General features: G+C 38.5%; 1 protein-coding gene across 4 annotated transcripts in view; it reads left to right on the top strand.

Moving 5' to 3' along the window:
• The first annotated feature begins 1364 nt into the window (after positions 1 to 1364).
• LOC139187318 (interferon-induced very large GTPase 1-like) overlaps positions 1365 to 18459 on the top strand; it is a 42197-nt gene continuing 25102 nt past the window's right edge. The window contains exons 1-2 of one of the 4 annotated variants that reach the window (XM_070803753.1): positions 1365 to 1522; positions 2653 to 2786. The gene's annotated coding sequence lies outside the window, so the exon portion shown is untranslated. Of the gene's footprint in view, positions 1523 to 2652; positions 2787 to 11433; positions 11504 to 12792; positions 12814 to 18459 lie in introns of those variants that run through there. The other 3 variants (XM_070803751.1, XM_070803754.1, XM_070803752.1) reach the window with 3 other exon arrangements.

Genomic DNA, 18459 nt, shown 5'->3' on the forward strand with positions numbered 1-18459 from the left:
GGAAGGGTACCATTCAAGCCCTTCTTATAACTTCCTCATGTCTCACGTCACTCACTGAAATAGCTGTTAATATTCTCACATAAAACTGAAGAAACAGGCTCAGACAGACCAATCATTTTCTTATTCAATCATGACATTCTGCTCATCTCTATGGTTCATGCACTATGCATGGGATACAAAGCTGAATAAGACAGATCCCCCACAACTGGGAGGAACAAAGGGAGGTGGGATGTTTGAGGTTGGGGGATGGGAGAAATGAGGGAGACAAGCAGCAGTTATAGAGCAGCACACTGTGACGGGAGCATCGCAGGTGGAGTCAGTGCTCTGAGAGCAGCACAGACAGCTCAGTACAGGCCCGTGTAGGGGAGATGGACAGGTGCACTGGGAGTGGAAAGGGGAAATATGAGATGACGTGGGTAGCATTCCTAGAGGTCCTGGGAAAACTGAGCATGAGGTTCACCTCCAAGAAGACATGTGCAGACATACACAGCTTGAAACAGAGGAACAATGGAGCAGGCAGTACTGTTTACAAGCAAAATTATAATGAATTAAATCATGGGGTAAGATAATAATTAATGAAACAAAATGCTTTACATGAGATGTGTAAGGGAAAACAGATTTTTAACATTACTCAAAAGCTCTGCTTCCCTTGTAGCTCAGTCAAAGAATCCATCTGCAATGCAGGAGACCTGGGTTCAGTTCCTTGGTTGGGAAGATGCCCTGGAGAAGGAAATGGCAACCCACTCCAGTATTCTGTCCTAGAGAATCCCATGGACAGAGGAGACTGGCAGGCTACAGTCCATGGGGTTGCAAAAGTCGGACACGACTTAGCAACTAAACTACTACAAAAGCTCTAATACAAAATTAGAGAACAGTAAAATTCTCTTTCTCACTATAAAAACACAGTATGCTTTTAAGAATTTAGCTCATGTTAGTGTTGAATCATCCACATCAGCTAATACACTTTTGAAACTTTGTTAATTTTCGAATCAATCACACAGCGAGAACAGTAAAGCAGTTAAAGCAAGTTCCCTGAGGAAGACATTCTAACGTGCCCTTGTCTCTTTTCTGAAATTCTTTCCCTATCCTGCTTCTCCCATGTTCTTTATCTGGTGCTCACCCCAGGCCACCATAAAGAAACATGCACACACACATTACTCTTCCATTTGCAATAACGTTAACACCCAGGAATCACAGTGTAAACACAATTACAAATCACAATTATCTAATCACAATTATATAAATAAATATAAATCACAATTATAAACAAATGAATGAAAGAATAAATAAATAAATGAGTAGGATTCCTTAAAATCAGCTGATCTTTTAAAAGATGGGGAAAAAACACAAAAGTGAAACCAGTTTTTCACTTCCTGCTTGCCCTTTTACCACAGAAGGAGCTGAGGTCTAGGCTGGAGATTTCAATAAGCAAACTGCCAGACTCAGGAAAGGAACCTGCTCTGCTTTCTCACTCATCTCTCTGGAGCAAACTGAAGACAGGAGCTTGGCCTCCAGGAGACAGGTAAGTGAAGGAAAAGGAGAGTAATGGGTAGACAGAGAGATACAACAACATACTCAGAGACTAAAATAAAAACAGAAATTGATGGAAACGGGAATAGGGGCAGTCAGAGATCAAGGCAGATTAAGGCATGATGAGAACACAAATATGAATCTAACATTCTCATTGTTCCAATAAACAGCTCCAAATCTGAGGGAAAGGGAGTACATTATCAAAAGAGACAAAGAATTTGGTGACTTCTATCGTCAAATAAAAATAAATCTACACTGACATAAAAAGAGACTTCATTTGAAAGGATTATTGCAATAAAGGGAAAGAGACTATTGTAATAGAGAAAACAATTCAAACAGAACTGCAAGCATCTCAAAGGACAGGCAGAAAGGAATTTTCTTTTGTAGGGAAGGGTCAACAGGCTAGAAAGAACACAGAGTAGAGGGTGTGTATAAAAGGAAATATTTTTATTCTTAGGAGGGATCATTAAGGAGGGTTTGTAGGCTGGATCAGAAAGAGGATGGGTCAACATGAAGGGGGCTAAAAAGAAGAGAAGTTTAATTAATGTTTAGTTTCAAACACTCCAACTGATCAAGGGGACAAACAGCTCAGTGAAAGCTTCATGAGGCAAAGAATGGAATTTAAAGGGTCTTTGTCTGATGGTATATTTAAAATAAGTACCAAGAAAGATCTACTGTATAGCAATAAAGAAAGAGAGAGAGAAAAGCAGTTTATTTTTAAAAAGGGGGTCTGTGTCTGGCCTCCTTATAAGTAATAGGGGAACACACCAACGAGTCTTACCTAAGTCATATGCAAAAAGGTGGCTCTTTGCAGTAATTTAATTCTCAGAGCACAAAAGGTTGCATGGAGTTCTTTTAACCATCACTGCTTTCCAAGAGCAAAGGACTCATGAAAAGTTTATTATGACTCATGTAAGTAAGAGGTGCTATGGTAAATACAGAGAAGAGGGGAACTAACTGGACCTGGAAGAATAAAGGAAGGCTTCACAAATAAGGAGAATTGGGTTAGGAGTATAGTGTCCTGGGAAATGCTCATCTAATATAATATTTTGCTGATCTAATATTTGAATTGATATCAAACAGATTAACAGGACAAAGTTAAGTTTAATTACATACTTACAGAATCCCCACCAAGACTCAAAGATGGTCTGGCAACTGAGGCATATATACCATCTCAAGCTAAGGAGAAGGCAGTAGGGATCTGGGGCTTCAAAGAGGAGGGAGACAATTAAGAAGATGGGAAGAGCAAATGATTAGTAAGCAAATGTTTGTGATGCCATGGAGATATGTCTTTCTGATAAAAAAGCTGTGTCTGGTAATAGCTCTTTCTGGTACAGTGTTAGTCACTCAGTCACTCCAACTCTTTGCTACCCCACAGACTGTAGCCCACCAGGCTCCTCTGTCCATGGAGTTCTCCAGGCAAGAATACTGAAATGGGTTGCCATTTCCTTCTCCAAGACTTTCTGATACAGGCCCTCTATATAATTCTTTTAGGCAGTTCAAGGAGAGGTAAAAAAGCTTTTCCTGAGTCTCCTGGGTCTTAATTGCCTTCTGCTCAGAACAATCCACATGTCAAAGTGGCAGATTTGGAGATGGCATATTCTGCTCCACCTCAACATACAGGGTTAAAAAAACTATGAGATTGAGGAAAGATGACAGAGTACAGCTTTTAAGGGAAGAAACTGAACTAGAAGTTCAGAAAAGGAAAGAGAGTGGTTGTAAAAAGAATTGGGTTGGGACTTCCCTGGCAGTCCAGTGGTTAAGACTTTGCTTTTTGAGGTTTGATCCCCAGTGGGGGAGCTAAGATGCCACCTGCCTTGCCACCAGGAAATCAAACCATAAGAGAGAAGTAATATCATAACAGAAGGCTCAGATGGTAAAGTGTCTGCCTACAATGCTGGAGCCTGTTTTCAGTCCCTGGGTCGGGAAGATCTGGAGAAGGAAATGGCAACCCACTCCAGTACTCTTGCCTGGATAATCCCATGGACAGAGGAGCCTGGTAGGCTACAGTCCATGGGGTCACAAAGAGTCAGACACAACTGAGCGACTTCACTTCACTTCACTTCAAAGAAAAAAAGGGGGGACTGGGTTGATTGTTGCCAGATTATGAGGGGGATTGAATGCTAGGGCCAAGTAATTTGATTATATCATAAACCAATAAGGATTTTTAGAGTTTTGTAAACAAGTTAATGACTTACCTATGAGTTTCAGGATGCACTGTGAAAGGTGGGCCATACAAGGACAGAGATACAGATTCGAGAGCTTATTATACAGAGCAGTCAAATAGCGCAAACTAATGCCCAGCACTTAGTAGGTTACTAAGAGGGACATAGTTTAGGTGAAAAAATAGGAAAAAATGGCTTCCAAGAAATAAAAGGTGCCCACATCACCATTTGCCCATCAAAATGGAATAATACCCGCAAAAGGCCAGAGTTAGGAATTCAAAATAAGTTTTTAACTGGATAAGCCATCCAACACCATAAATCCAAGTCCAAAGAGGACCTACAGAAATAGTAAAATCTACAGTAGGAGGTAGAGTTTAAGAGGCAAGCTAACATTTTGTTACTTTTTTCTTTTTTATTGAATATAATTCACATATAATATTAGTTAAACTGTGTGACATGATTCCATATGTGTATATATTGCCAAATGATAACCCACAGCAAGCCTAGTAAACAACCATCACCACACAGTTATACTTTATTTTCCTTATGATGAAAAATGCTAAGGTCTTCTTAGCAACTTTCAAATCACAATTGTGTATTATCAACTATAGTCATCATGCTGCACATAACATTCCCAGGACACATTCCTTTTGTAACTGGAAATTTCAGCCTTTGTACCTCCTTCACCCATTTTCCGTCCTTCTCCCCCACCCTCTGGCAACCACCCATCTGTTCTCTGTATCATTTAGCTCGTTTTTGGTTATGTTATGTTTTGTTTTAGATTCCATATGTAAGTGAGATCATATGGTATTTATCTTTATCTGACATTTTACTTAACATAATGCCCTCAAGGTCAAACCTTGTTGTCACAAATGGCAGGATTTCTTCTTCTTCTTTTTTTTTTTCTTTTTTTTGCTGAATAATATTCCATTAGAAATGTACCACACTTTCTTTATCCATCCATCCATCAATGGACATTTATGTTGCTTTCAACTTTGGTTATTATAAATAATGCTGGAATGAACATGGTCAGGGAAGGGGAGGATCTTTTCAAATTAGTATTTTCTTTTCCTTTAGATAAGTACCCAGTGGTGTCACTGGTGGATCATGATATTTGATAGAAACTGGAAAAGGCTAGGCACTGCATAAAGAGCCTAAAGCAGCTCACGATTAGCAGCAGAGTCCTTGAACACATATTCTCTAACTACATGATCAAAAGCAGTCTCAGGTTACTCTCCATCCAATCGTCTGATTGCTTCTTTGCTAACACTTAACCTGAAATTATTTTCCTTCAAATATTTTGAAGCTTATGGTCTGCCTCCCTCAGTAGAGGTAAACACTAGAGGCGGGGAGCTAACCTGCTTTATTCATTGGTCAACACACAGTACCTAAAGCATTTCCCAGCATGCTGCAAGCCCTCAATAAATATGTGTGAAGTAAATGCTGATGTTTAAAAAATCTTTACCAAACTTCCAATCAGCAGTACTTGTATGATCTCATTCACTCAAAGGCACAGTATCATGATGGGTACAAGGGAGGAGAGCTGGTCAAGAAAGAGAAGCTCCCAGATTTAACAGGACAGAAAGCTGGAAAGCCTCCCTGGACTGGATAATTAGAATGTGAATATCAGGCTTCTAGAGAGCTTTTTCTAGAAAAAGGTGAGGGCAGAAGTGAAACTAAATAATAATAAGTGGATAGGATGCATTCAGCAATTTATTTCATCAACAAACATTTACTGAGCCAGAAGTGCTAAATTTGAAATTCCTTTTTGAGAAATCTGGCAATAAAAGAAATATAAAGAAAAGCTTACGGAGGAGGCAAGATCCACTCTATATAAAATGGGAAGATGTGTGTTTTCTTATCCAAAGTGAAGCAACCACAAAGTAAAATACTCAAGATATTTTAGACCCAAGATAAAGATAAAAAAAAAAAAAAAAAGCCCAACGGGAGGTGAGTAGCAGCAGGATTTAGAGAACAGAGTTAGTATTGCAAAGAGGTTGCTGCTGCTGCTGCTAAGTCACTTCAGTCGTGTCCGACTCTGTGCCACCCCATGGACTGCAGCCTACCAGGCTTCTCTATCCATGGGATTCTCCTGGCAAGAACACTGGAGTGGGTTGCCATTTCCTTCTCCAATGCATGAAAGTGGAAAGTGAAAGTGAAGTCGCTCAGTCGTGTCCAACTCTTAGCGACCCCATGGACTGCAGCCTACTAGGCTCCTCCATCCATGGGATTTTCAGGCAACAGTACTAGAGTGGGGTGCCATTGCCTTCTCTCTGGAAAGAGGTTAGGGATGCCTCTTCCTTAGGGACCAGAGGGAAGAACACAAGAATGGATAATAGACTCTTAATTTGAAGGTGACAATCTTTAAAGATGAGGAAGATCTGACCACATAGCTTCTACACTCTGTAGTAATGGAAAGAGATGTCACCAAATGTGAGAGGAGCCTCAACTAATGCTCTCTTTGATGTAATCTTTCCTGCATTCATAGATCCCTCTCAATGCTTCTGGACTATCGGTTCAAAGGACCTACTCAGCCTTTTTCGAATTTATCTCTCTAGCCCCAAAGTGACTGGCACTTAGGACTAGACCAGTAAGTGTAAATTATATGTGAAATTATGAAGATGAGTCGTTTGATTGTAGGAAGTGAAGAGAATGAAGAAGAATCAAACTAGACTTTTTGGGGTCCTGAGACACCGGGAAGATGGCAATAGAATGGATGCGTTGAGAAAACAAAAGGCAGAGAGAGGTTTAAACAAGTTACTGGGTGCAAGCTGGGATGCACTTATATTCCACCTCAAGGGTCTCACCTGCTGGTAAGAAGTACAACTCTGTCCTAGGCTGTTCCCATGCTGGTTTCACATTCCCTTGGGCACCCAGGGATTCAACTTTTTTTCTTCAGTCTCCTCAGTTATCCAAAAACATCCTCTAAACATTTGGCTGCTCCTGGTTCAGGTCCAAGTTCAGTTTCTTTCTGTCCTCAAGACAATGCCTCATGTTTCAACTGTACCTAAGGCATTTGCTACTAATCACTAAGTACATGAAGACAAAAATGCAAAAACCAAGGAAAGGGAAAAGATCTTCTCTTGCTATGTGGTTTTAGAATGCTTCCAGAAGCCTCACTAGGCTAAAAGCAAATTAGAATATGGGAATAAAATGGTCTCAAGGAAGTCATGTCTAAGTGTAAGCATACACTCCTGCATAAATGGGCCCTATGTTTTTGCATTTGAAAGGTCCCACAGAAGATGGAATCATGTGACTTACTCTATCCTAGTTTAAAATTATTTTCTTATTTTTATGTCAATTTTATTGAGAAATAACCTATGCACAAAAAAATGCATCCATTTAAGGTACACATATTGATGAATTTTGACAAGCTGAAACCACTAAACCCTTGAAACCATTCCCACGATCAAGACATAAAATATTTTCATGATCCCTAAAAATTTACAGTGCCCCTCTGCAGTCTATTCCTCTCTCTGCTCCAGTCCCAGGCAACCAGATGTGCTTTGGGTTACTATAAATTAGTTTGCATTTTATATAAATGGAATAATATAATAAGTATTCCTTCATTGATGCCTTCTTTCACACAGCATAATAAATTTTAAATTCAACCATGTTGTTGCTTGTATGAGTAGTTATCCATTTCTATTATTAAGCAGTATTTCATTGTATAGCATATTTTGTTTAACTATTGGATTGGCCAGAAATTTCATTCAGGGGATGTTACACAAAAACCCAAAAGAACGTTTTGGCCAACCCAGTGTCTATATATTTATGGATATTTTGAGTATTTCCAGTCTTTAGCTATTATGCAAAAATCTACTATGAACATCTATACATGAATCATTATGTGGACAAAAATTTTTAATTCTCTTTGATAGATATCTAGAAGTGAAATGTCTGTGTCATATGGTGTGTGCATGTTTTACAAATGCCTAACAAGTTTCTCAAATGGTTACTACCAATAGTGAGCCATGGTCTAGCTGCTCTACATCCTCTCTGACACTTGATATTGTCAGTCTTCTTAATTTTAGTCTTTCTAATGAGTTTGTTCTGTTTTCTCATTGCAGTTTTAATTTGAATTTCCCTAATGACTAATGACGTTGACCATCTTTTCATGCACTTACTGACCACTCAATATCTTCTTTTATGAAATCAGCTATTCAAACACTTTGCCCTGTTCTTACTACATTCTCTTACATATTATTGAACTGTAAGAGTCTTTATATAATTTGGATGTCAGTTTTTTGTCAGATATATTCATTGAAAATATTTTCTTCCATTCTTTAGTTCGAACTTTAATTGTCCTAATGTAATTTTCAGAGAGGCAAATTTTTCATTTTGATTGTCTAATTGATCAGTTTTTTTATGGCTCATGATAGCATATTGAAAAGCAGAGACATTACTTTGCCAAGAAAGGTCCATCTAGTCAAGGCTATGGTTTTTCCTGTGGTCATGAATGGATATGAGAGTTGGACTGTGAAGAAAGCTGAGCACCGAAGAATTGATGCTTTTGAACTGTGGTGTTGGAGAAGACTCTTGAGAGTCCCTTGGACTGCAAGGAGATCCAACCAGTCCGTTCTGAAGGAGATCAACCCTGGGTGTTCTTTGGAAGGAATGGTGCTAGAGCTGAAACTCCAATACTTTAGCCACCTCATGCAAAGAGCTGACTCATTGGAAAAGACTCTGATGCTGGGAGGGGTTGGGGGCAGGAGGAAAAGGGGACGACAGAGGATGAGATGGCTGGATGGCATCACCAACTCAATGGACATGAGTTTGAGTGAACTCTGGGAGTTGGTGATGGACAGGGAGGCCTGGCGTGCTGCGATTCATGGGGTTGCAAAGAGTCAGACACGACTGAGCGACTGAACTGAACTGAAGAAAGTTTTGCCCACTGCAAGGCCATGAATATTAATATTTTTCACTCTTCTTTCATCCAGAAGTTTAATAGGTTAATTTTACATTTAAGTTTTGGTCTATTTTGAGTTATTTTGGGTGTGGTGTGATGAGGTATTTTGGGTGTGGTATAAAGCAGGGTCAATGATCAGCTTTTTTCCACATGGATATCCAATTGTCCCAGCACCATTTGTTGAATAGATTTTCCACTCCTCTTTGCACATCGGTGTAGCATATATGTATGAGTGTATTTCTAGATCCTCTGTACTCTTCCATTTCCATGGACTTATATCTGTCTTCATTAATACCATCTTGTTCTTGGTGGCTGTATGTAAGTCTTAAAATGAGACAATGCAATGACCTCTTTCTTTTTTACATACATAACCAAACCACATATACATGTGCAATTTACTTAGGACAAAAGAGTCAAAAAGAAACATTGAGTTAGGGGATGTCAGAGAAGATCTCTGAATACAAGTTACCTGATGTTATTTTTCTGTCACATAGATGTCCACACAACTTTATCTGGGTTTTTCTTAGACAACAGGAAATTAAACAAAGATTAGGCTCTCCTTTTTTACAGGGGACAAGTCATTTAATAATAACCCTAAATTTACCTGATAGTCTCTGAAAATCACCATTTCCCATTGGCCTGACTTTTACCCTAAAGAACTATAAGTCTTTCTCTAGTTCTGTCCAACTGTACCCTCAAATCTGTCTCAGACAGACCATGTTCAGGCTTTTTAGCTCAGGAAATTAACAAACAGATTCTCAGGGGGTTTTCCATATAAGGTCTGAGATTATCAGCTTTCTTTTTATGTGACTATGAAAGATTTGAGCCCAATAACCATAAAACATGTGCCTGTGACTTTACCCTGATTAGGAACAACACAGACTAACTTTACAGTCCTCCTGGGATGGAACAAAGACTGCTTTGGTCTTTGCTCCTGGTCTCTTTGATCCTTCCTATACTGACCAATGACTTCTCAAACCATAGAGAAGATCATGCCATGAGATTAGAGTCTACCAGTATCTACAGTTAAATGAAGTATCACAAATTGACCACATAAGCATGCCCAGATGGAGTATTAGAACACTGCCCATATTCCAGAACAATCTCTCATACTCTTAGCTACTTATCATTAATCTCTCTACTTTGTAACACTTTGCACTAGTCAGTACTCAGACTTGTGATATTATAAATTCATTTTGGCAGGTATTTATCTTTCTGTATATGGAATCATATTATTTGTATTCTTTTGTATTTGGCTTGTTTCAAAATTTAAAATTGTGAGATTTTACCCATATTGTTGTATTCACCATGATATTGTTTTTATTATTGTATGAATATGTCACCTTTTATTTACCATGTGACTGTGAAAGGACATCAGGATTCTTTCCAATTTTTTACTTTTATTAATAGTGGTGCTATGAACATTCTGGTGGATATGTCTTGATGTGTGTTTAAACAGAGTTCTACTGGCATGTACATAAGGATGAAAAACTTGACTTATTCCTGTCACTTATTTGTATGTACCCATAATTTCTTCCTTTGAATTTTTTTCTTGTCTACTTTTGTGATCCAATTGAGATTTCTTTATTTCATTTTATTATTTCATTAGTTAGGATGATGGACAGAGAAGCCTGGGGGACTACATTCCATGTGGTCACAAATGTTGGACCTGACTGAGCATGCACACACAGAGAGAGAAAGGAATCACCCTTTTATGTCATTACTAACTTTCATTCTTATCTTCACATTCAAAAATAAATTTTTACCACCTTGGTATATTTTCACTCTCATTACCACCACATACACACACACACACACACACACACACACAGTATCCTCACCTATACCACCTTATCCTGTATTGAGCTAATTGGAATTTTTAAAGTTTTTATTGAAGTATAGTTGCTTCACAATATTGTATTAGTTGCTACTGTACAGGAAAGTGAGTCAGCTATACAAATACATATATCCTCTCTTCTTTGGATTTCCTTCCCATTTAGGTTACCACAGAGCACTGAGTACAGTTTCCTGAGCTATACAGTAGGCTCTCATTTGTTACCTATTTTATACATAGTATGTATATGCCAGTCCCAACTTCCCATTCATCCCATCCTCCTTTCCCCCTTGATACCTATCTATGTATTTGTTCTCTACATCTGTGTCACTATTTCTGCTTTATAAATAAGTCATCTATGGCAATTCTTTCAAATTCCACATATATACATTAATATATGATATTTGATTTTCTTTTTTTGACTTAATTCACTTTGTATAAAAGTCTCTAGGTCCATCCACATCTCTACAAATGACCCAATTTCATTCCTTTTTATGACTGAGCAATATTCCATTGTATATATGTACCACATCTTCTTTATCCGTTGCTCTGTTGATGGACATTTAGGTTGTTTCCATATCCTGGTTACAAACTCCTGGAGTTAGTGATGGACAGGGAGGCCTGGTGTGCTGCAATTCATGGAGTCACAAAGAGTCAGACACAACTGAGTGACTGAACTGAACTGAACTGAACTGAATCTATATGGAGGTCAAAGATTTCAAATGCTGAAGAGGCCTTCTTCGGGTTACAATCTCCCACATCTCCTAAAGGAAAGCATCTCCCCATTTTGAGACAACAAGAAAATAAGAGAATTGCTAAAACATTAGCAGAAAAGACAAACAGCATCTCTATTAACTTTCAGTCTATACCAAAATGTTGAAAGTTATTTTCCACGTAGCAGCAATTTCCATATGGCTATTTCCTATTATCTCCTAATTGGAAATTGGAAATTTCCAAATTGCTATTTCCTAATATTTCCTATTATCTCATGGCAGAAGCTTCAGGAGATGGGAAGTCACTTCTGAAAGAAAACCTACAGGATCGGCATTCCTGACTGTAGTTATGGTATGTAGTTTCTAGTTAAAGTAAAACTCAAACAAAAAAACAAACAAACAAAAAACAAACCTTGGCCTTAATTTAGACCCTTCAGTCTTGATCTTTCCTTTCATTCTCCTATGTATGTAAGCTTCCCAATCTTTATTGGACTTGACATATTACCGTTAAATCCTATATTTATTCTCCCTGGAGTGGTGGGTCTGACATTCTACTTTCAGTTTTCATGGTCTCCTAGAAATTGGAACCTGCTTCTACCTTGGGGAGCTTCTCTTTTTCGTACATTTCAATTCTTGGTCCCATAAGATGCTCTAGTCCTTGGAATTTATTCATCCCATTCAAACAGCCTTTGTCTCTTTTCATGATGTTTTCCCTGTTACACTTGCCACTTTTCAGGTTACTTTAGTTCACAGGCCAATCTTAACTGAATACCATCTCTTAAAATTTGCATCTACCACCTGGAATAGGTATAGGCACCAAATGAATTCCATGTACAGAATAGCTCAGTTATAATCCTAAACCACCTAAACTCCAAGTCCCTTTGGTCAACTAAAAGGATATCTTGAAGGTTATATGTATCTCCATATAATAGCCATCTTACTTGTTTGGATGGCATACACTCCCTGGGCTATGCTTCTCTCTTAATTCCTTTCTATACTATACCCTGATACACTGAAAAATTCCCTGAAACCTAATCTGCATACGTATTCCTTCCAAGTTCTCTGGTTTAGGTCTTCAAGTCTCCACTAACAGTTCCTTTCTCCAGATTTTCCTAAACTGTGAAGCATGCACTTATAAGTAAGAGTATCTGATTCTCCTTTGGCTAGGTGGTGGCAAACTCCTTTAGATCCTCCACCCCTTCAGTGGAATTTACCTCATTGAGTCCCACATCCCTCTGGGCACTGAGACTGTGGTTCCATCAGAGACTTTAGAAAAATCTAAAGATAGGAGGTGTTACATTTATTGAGCTCTTAGTATACGTCAAATACTGGACTGAGGAATTTACAGACAAATGGATAGAGAAGCTGTGGTATATATGTACAACAGAATATTACTCAGCCATAAAAAAGAATGCATTTGAGTCAGTTCTAATGAGGTGGATGAACTTAGAGCCTATTATACAGAGTGAAGTAAGTCAGAAAGATAAAAACAAATATGGTATATTAACACATATATATATATGGAATCTAGAAAGATAGTATTGATGAACCTATTTACAGGGCAGCAATGGAAACAATCCTAAAAGATGATGCTGTGAAAGTGCTGCATTCAATAGGCCAGCAAATTTGGAAAACTCTGCAGTGGCCACAGGACTGGAAAAGGTCAGTTTTCATTCCAATCCCAAAGAAAGGTAGTGCCAAAGAATGCCCAAACTACCACACAATTGCACTCATCTCACATGCTACCAAAGTAATGCTCAAAATTCTCCAAGCTAGGCTTCAACAGTACATGAACTGTCAACTTCCAGATGTTCAAGCTGGTTTTAGAAAAGGCAGAGGGACCAGAGATCAAATTGCCAACATCCGTTGGATCATCAATAACAGCAAGAGAGTTCCAGAAAAACATCTACTTCTGCTTTATTGACTATGCCAAAGCGTTTGACTGTGTGGATGACAACAAACTGGAAAATTCTGAAAGAGATGGAAATACCAGACCACCTGATCTGCCTCCTGAGAAACCTGTATGCAGGTCAAGAAGCAACAGTTAGAACCGGACATTGACAATAAACTGGTTCAAAATCGGCAAAGGAATACATTAAGGCTGTATACTGTCACCCTGCTTATTTAACTTATATGCAGAGTACATCATGCAAAATGCCAGGCTGGATGAAGTACAAGCTGGAATCAAGACTGCTGGGAGAAATATCATAATCTCAGATATGCATATGACACCACCCTTATGGCAGAAAGTGAAGAAGAACTAAAGAGCATCTTGAGGAAAGTGAAAAAGTTGAGGAGAGTGAGAAAGTTGGTTTAAAACTCAACATTCAGAAAGCTAACATCTGGTCTTATCACTTCATAGAAAATATGAGGAAACAGTGACAGACTTTTATTTGGGGGGCTCCAAAATCACTGCAGATGGTGACTGCAGCCATGAAATAAAAAGACGCTTATTCCTTGGAAGAAAAGTCATGACCAACCTAGACAGCGTATTAAAAAGCAGAGACATTACTTTGACAACAAAGGTCCATCTAGTCATAGCTATGGTTTTTCCAGTAGTCATGTATAGATGTGAGAGTTGGATTATCAAGAAAGCTGAGCACTGAAGACTTGATGTTTTGAGCTGTGGTGTTAGAGAAGACTCTTGAAAGTCCCTTGGACTGCAAGGAGATCCAGCCAGTCCATCCTAAAGGAAATCAGTCCTGAATATTCATTAGAAGGACTGATGCTGAAGCTGAAACTCCAATACTTTGGCCACCTGATGCGAAGAACTGATTCATTGGGAAAGACCTTGATGCTGGGAAAGATTGAAGGTGGAAGGAGAAGGGGACGACAGAGGATGAGATGGTTGGGTGGCATCACCAACTCAATTGACATGAGTTTGAGTAAGCTCCGGGAGTTGGTGATGGACAGGGAGGCCTGGCGTGTTGCAGTCCATGGGGTTGCAGAGTCGGACACATCTGAGCAACTGTACTGAACTGAATGGAAACACAGACACAGAGAACAGATCTGTGGACACAGTAGGGGAAGGAAAGGTTGAGATGCATTCAGAGAGTAACATGGAAACACACATTACCATATGTAAAATAGATAGCCAGTGGGAATTTGCTATATGATGCATGGAGCTCAACCCAGTGCTCTGTGACAACCTAGAAGGGTGGGATGGTAAGTTGGAGGGAGGTTCAAGAGGGAGGAGACATATGTATACTTGGCTGATTCATGTTCATGTATGGCAGAAACCAACACAATACTGTAAAGCAATTATCCTCCAATTAAAAATAATAATAAATAAAAATTATTTTAAACACACCCTCCCCAAAAAAGAGGATAAGGGTTTGCCTTACAGATATCAACCAAACTAGAAGTCCTCTAGGAAGCTTAAGGGTATTATTTCCTACTATTTCATCAGGAGGGCAAGGCTTAGAAGGGTTTGTCTGGAAAAGATCTATAAATGTGGTTTTTGCCTAGAGGAGTGAATCCCACTGACATTTACAGAAGATCCACAAAGCTCTTGAGAAAACCTGTTCAGCAGAAACACTACTAAGCTGATGTTGGAGAGAGTGTCTGTTTATGTCTGTCAGATATAGCTGGTTTAGAGTATTGTTCAACTCCTCTATTTGCTACTGATCTTCTAATTGTTTATCCATATGGAAAGTACAGCATTGAAATCTCCAACTATTATTTTAGAACTGTATATTTCTGCTTTCACTTCTCAATTTTTGCTTCCTATGTTTTAGAGTTCTGTTGTTAGGTTCCTAGGTTTATATCTTCCTCATAGGTTCACATTTTAATCAATATTTAGTGTTCCTCCTTGCCGCTTGTAACAATTTTCAGCTGAGTCTATTTTATCTGATCATAGCACTGATATCTCAGTTCTCTTTTAGTAACTATTTGCCTGGAATGTCCTTTTCCTTTCTTTTACTTTTGACCTATTCGTTTTGGATATAAAATGAGTCTTTTCTAGATAGCATGTATAGCATTTTGCTTTTTAATCTATTTTGAGAATATTTACCTTCTAATAGAAGAGTTTAATGCACTTATTACTGATAATGAAACATTTACTTCTGCAATTTTGCTTTGTCTTTCATATGTTTCATATCTTGTTTGTTCCTCAATGTCACCATTAACTGCCTTCTTTTGTGTTTGGCATTTTTGTAGTGTATGATTTTGATTCCTTTCTAATTTATTTTTCTGTATATTTAAAAGTTATTATATCATTGGTTGTGCTGGAGCTTACAATCAACCTCACAAACATGTAAATATCTATTTTGAAATATCATATTAACTTCCATAGGTATGTAAAAATTCTGATCATACATTTCTCCATCCCTCTCCCCTTTATGTTACTGTGTCACAAATTACATCTTTCTACTTTGTGTGCCCATTTAACATAGGCTTATCATTCCCATTTTATGATTTGTCTTTTTGATCAAACTGGGAAAGGAAAAGGAGTCACAAATGGAAAATACACTAATACTGGTTTATATATTCCTTTACCCGTGTTATTTCTTCCTGTGGCTTCAAGTTTACTGTCTAGTGTCCTTCCATTTCCACCTGAAGGTCTCTTTTTAGCATTTCCTATAGGACACATCTAGCATCACCAACTCAATGAACATGCATTTGAGCAAACTCCAGGAAATAGTGAAGGACACGGAAGCCTGACAGGCCACAGTCCACAGGGTCACAAAGACTGGGACACAATTCAGCGACTGAACAAATAGGACACATCTACTAGTGATGAATTCCCTCAGCACTTGTTAATCTGGGAATGTCTTACCGTCTCCTTTATTTTTGAATGATAGTTTTGCCAGGTATAGAGTTATGGGCTTTTTCTTTCTTTAGGTGCTTTAAATATGTCATCGCACTGCCTTCTGGCCTCCATGTTTTCTGCTAAGATGTCCAGTCTTTTTCTTAATGAGTCTCCCTTAAATAGGACATTCAGTTCTCTTCTGCTGCTTCAAGGTTCCTCCTTTGTCTCTGACTTTTAAAAGTTTTATTAGAACATGTCTCAGTGTGGATCTCTTGTGTTTTTCCTTCCTAAAGTTCATTGAGCTTCTTGAATGTGTAGATTCATGTATTTAATCAAAGTATGACTTGTTGGTCATAGTTTCTTCAAAATTCTTTTACATCCCTTTCTCTCTGTTCTCTCCTTATGAAACTTGCATTATTTGATGTTCTATTGTTGATGGTGTCTCACAGATCTCATAGGCTCTCTTCATTTTTGTTCATTCCCTTGTCTTTATGTTCCTCAGACTGGATAATTTTTAAATGACTTCTTTTCAAGTTCTCTGATTTTCAACTCTGACTGCTCAAATCTGATGTTGAAATTCTTAGTGAATTCATTTCCGGTATTGTAATTTTTAACCTAGAATTAGTTTGGTCCGTTTTTATAACCTGCATCTCTTTAGAGGTGTACACTCTTTCAGGAATATCATTCCCCTGGAGTTATACAATTTTTGTGCATGATTTCCTTTACTATTTTAAGCATATTTAAGCCACTTGAATTAAAGGCCTTGCTGAGTAACTTCTATGACTTGATTCCTCATAGTTTCTATTAATTTTTCTATGAATGGGTTATATTTTCTTCTTTGCAAGTTTTTTAAATTTTTTGTGGAAAGCTGAACATTTTGTATTTTATAATAAGATAACTCTTGAAATAATAAACTTTCTCGTGCTCAGGGCTTGTTTTGGTTGGTTCCTGTGGGTTTTGGTTATATGTCTAGCACTTTTCTACCTTTTTCTCTAAAAATATTAGTGGTATGTGCTCTTAGGAATGTGTCCTTTATCTTATGGTAAGTTTATGCATTGTTTTAAGTTTTTTTTCCCTGGAAAAAACAAAAACATACCCAAAGCAACAACAGCAAGAAAAAACATACCCAAAGCAACAACAGCAAGAAAAAAAAAAAACACCTCTTTGCATACTGGCTCAGTGTTTAGCATGCCTTGAATGCTTTGTTGTTCAGTCACTCAGTCATGTCCAACTCTTTGCGACCCCATGGACGGCAGGATGCCAGGCTTTCCTGTCCTTCACCATCTCCCAGAGCTTGCTCAAACTCATGTCCATTGAGTTGGTGATGCCATCCAACCATCTCATCCTCTGTTGTCCCCTTCTCCTTCTGCCTTCAATCCTTCCCAGAATCAGGGTCTTTTCTAATGAGTCGGCTCTTCGCATCAGGTGGCCCAAGTGTTGGAGCTTCAGCTTCAGCATCAGTCCTTCTAATGAATGTTCAGGCCTGATTTCCTTTAGGATGGACTGGTTGGATCTCCTTACAGTCCAAGGCACTCTCAAGAGTCTTCTCCAACACCACAGTTCAAAAGCATCAATTCTTGGGAGTTCATCCTTCTTTATGGTCCAACTCTCACATCCATTCTTTTACATTACCTTTCTTTGGGATTGGAATGAAAACTGACCTTTTCCAGTCCTATGGCCACTGCTGACTTTTCCAAATTTGCTGGCATATTGAGTGCAGCACTTTCATAGCATCATCTTTTATGATTTCAAATAGCTCAACTGGAATTCCATCACCTCCACTTTGTTCATAGTGATGCTTCCTAAGGCCCACTTAACTTCGCATTCCAGGTTATCTGGCTCTAGGTAAGTGATCACACCATCATTGATTATCTGGGCCGTGATGATCTTTTTTGCATAGTTCTTCTGTGTATTCTTGACACCTCTTCTTAATATCTTCTGCTTTTGTTAGGTCCATACCATTTATGTCCTTTATTGTGCCTATCTTGATTCCAACTTGTGCTTCATCCAGCCTGGCATGTGGCATGATGTACTCTGCATATACATTAAATAAGCAAGGTGACAATATACAGCCTTGACATACTCCTTTCCCAATCTGGAACCAGTCCATTGTCCCATGACCAGTTCTAACTGTTGCTTCTTGACTTGCATACAAGTTTCTCAGGAGACATGTAAGATGATCTGGTATTCCCCTCTCTTTAAGAGTTTTCCATAGTTTGTTGCAATTCACACAAAGGCTTTAGTGTAGTCAGTGAAGCAGAAGTGGCTATTTTTCTGGAATTCTCTTGCTTTTTCATGATCCAACAGATCTTGGCAATTTGATTTCTGCTTCTTCTGCCTTGTCTAAATCCTTCAAAAATTAACCAGGGCCTTTACAATTCTGCCTTAGCCTTTAGTTTCTGCTTCTCTTGAACCTAAAGATCATTAGAGGTATAAATCCTACACAGGGAACTTTTTACTGTTCCACTTCCCCACAAAATGTCTCTTCTCAGTCTTTCTTGCCAAGTTTTCAGCATGTCTATTGTTTATCTCAACCTTAACGTCTTCCCCCAGATAGG

Source organism: Bos indicus, chromosome 15 (assembly GCF_029378745.1).
Source record: "Bos indicus isolate NIAB-ARS_2022 breed Sahiwal x Tharparkar chromosome 15, NIAB-ARS_B.indTharparkar_mat_pri_1.0, whole genome shotgun sequence".
Taxonomy (NCBI): Eukaryota; Metazoa; Chordata; class Mammalia; order Artiodactyla; family Bovidae; genus Bos; species Bos indicus.